Source organism: Pseudochaenichthys georgianus, chromosome 12 (genome assembly GCF_902827115.2).
Source record: "Pseudochaenichthys georgianus chromosome 12, fPseGeo1.2, whole genome shotgun sequence".
Taxonomy (NCBI): domain Eukaryota; kingdom Metazoa; phylum Chordata; class Actinopteri; order Perciformes; family Channichthyidae; genus Pseudochaenichthys; species Pseudochaenichthys georgianus.
Window position 1 is genome coordinate 29,688,054 of NC_047514.1, and position 2,292 is coordinate 29,690,345.

Here is a 2,292-nt window from a genome sequence, read left to right on the forward strand (position 1 = left end):
TATGTCATAAAAAATGAAAATGTACTTCTACATCTATATAAAAAATGTAAATGTTCAAGTTAAACACAAGAACATGACACCACCCCGCCCAAACCATATTTACACAAAGTTGCTCATGACACCCGAATGCCCCGTGCATGCGGCTCCTCCAAAGCATGACTGAGAACCTCTTTCTCATATCTTTGTCTTTGGGAAACCATCAAAATAAAAACGGGAGATTTGAGAGTCAACACAAAAACATTTTAAGAAGGAGGTCAAGCTTATTTTCTTCCTTCTTCTTCCTAGATAGATTAGATTAGATTTTAGATTTAGATTAGGACCCTTTGTGTTTCAGGTGACAAAGACTTCGTCAGGTAATATGCAATGGGAGCCTTCCAATGTCCGTGTAGGCCAACCACCATGAACACAAGAGCCTCAGTAGCAGCATCGGTCTCATTGTTTCATCACCCATGTCTACAAAAGCAGACATTGACTGGTTATGTGGATTATATTGCACATGTTTTCTGATGGCCATGTCATCCAACATGAGTGAAACACATCCATATTTAGCCTGGTCGTCCTGGCATCTTCTCTCCAGCATATCCAGCATCATCTTGTTCAGGCCAGGCTTTCCATCCACCGAACACAGCCACCTGTAAAAAAATTGAGAAGTAGCTATTTAACGTACTTGCAACCGTAATTTCCAAAAATGAAATTGAACAACATTAAGACTACCTTTTTGTTGTAGTCTCTCTGAGGTATTTGTATGCCTTTGGACCATGTAGATGGAGTGTGAGGGCACATTCTCTGTGGTCCTTGGAGTACTCATGGCCCTGCTTTGCCTTCAAGTCTATTTGAAGATCTAAAATTGTATGAGAAAAAATTAATAAGTCCCCTTCATATAATAACAAAGAAGTTTAATAAAGAGTGTAAGAGTAAGATGTACATGAATTTCAAAGTGCTAATTTAATTTTACCTGAGTAGAAATTAAGCCTCTTTTCCCTCAAATCCCCCAAAAGAGTCCTCACTGTGGTCTCTGCCCTCTTTTCTCTAGCCATGGCATTCTTCCTCTCTCGCCCGAGACTCTCCACTCTTGCTAAAGCTTCATTGAGTCTGGCCTTAAGAGCAGTAGGAGAAGCAGGCGAGACATCGCTATGATCCTAGAAAGAGGGATGAACATGGTTTGAGTGATGTTTCACTTCACACACATCACTTTGACACAACTAGAGTATGGCCCACATTATTTCTTATAGTCATCACCTGTCAAAGCCACTGCCAGCATCATGCGTGTGTGTGTGTGTGTGTGTGTGTGCGCGTGTGTGAGTGTGCCAGGAATGCATGTTCAACATGTCTTCAATTGTGTGTGTATGTGTTTATTTGTGAGTGTGTTTAATATGAGTGGCAGCAAACAAGAGAGATTTTACTTTGTCTAGGACCATTATGATATGATGTTGAAAATAGAAATACTCACATCATTAGGCTGAGGTTGTGAGTGTGAGGTTGAAGCTTCTGGGTCGTCCTGAGGGGCCACAGACAGGCTCTCTTCAGCTTTTCTGGAAGGAGACGTAGTCCTGCCCTTTTCTGGCTAAAATGAAAAAGCATAATACTTGAAACACACACACACACACACACACACACACACACACACACACACACACACACACACACACACACACACACACACACACACCACACACACACACACACACACACACACACACACACACACACACACACACACACACACACAGCCCTGTTATTGATAATAGAATATTTACATTTATGAATGCTAATAGCCTTATGATGATACACCTACTCTTTGGAGGTGAACCGGGAAGCTGAAGATGGAGGGAATAACACCATCTCTGAGTCGGACAATCTGTCCTGTCAAACTCGTCCTGCTTAAAATGCTCACTGCAAATCACGGATGACTCGCTTGCAGTGAACCCTTCCCTCCTCAAAGCAACTTCCCACTTCTTTCTCATATCTTTGTCTTTGGGAAACCTTCAAAATAAAAACGGGAGATTTGAGAGTCAACACAAAAACATTTTAAGAAGGAGGTCAAGCTTATTTTCTTCCTTCTTCTTCCTAGATAGATTAGATTAGATTTTACTGTATTCATCCCACAACGGGGACATTCACTTGTTACAGCAGCGATTTATAAAGTCTCAGTTGGCCATGAACATAATGTTTGCTGGCTACGATTTCGCTGGCGGACATCAATACAGTACAATAATATTCTATTTACAAAATACAACCAATTATAATGTTGAATCTTACTTGTGAAAAGTAATCCCCCAACCCCTGTTCGCA

The 2,292-nt window shown here is 41.1% G+C and overlaps 1 long non-coding RNA gene across 2 annotated transcripts; it reads right to left on the minus strand.

Moving 5' to 3' along the window:
* Positions 1-207: 207 nt before the first annotated feature.
* LOC139434874 (uncharacterized) lies at positions 208-2,292 on the minus strand. Of its 2 annotated transcripts, none has more exons than XR_011644178.1 (5): positions 2,260-2,292; positions 1,796-1,983; positions 1,451-1,550; positions 715-841; positions 208-632 (listed from the first exon to the last, which is right to left on the minus strand). It is a non-coding gene; the product is annotated as an uncharacterized lncRNA (long non-coding RNA). The 2 variants fall into 2 exon arrangements; XR_011644177.1 differs by having other exon boundaries at positions 211-632; positions 1,451-1,564.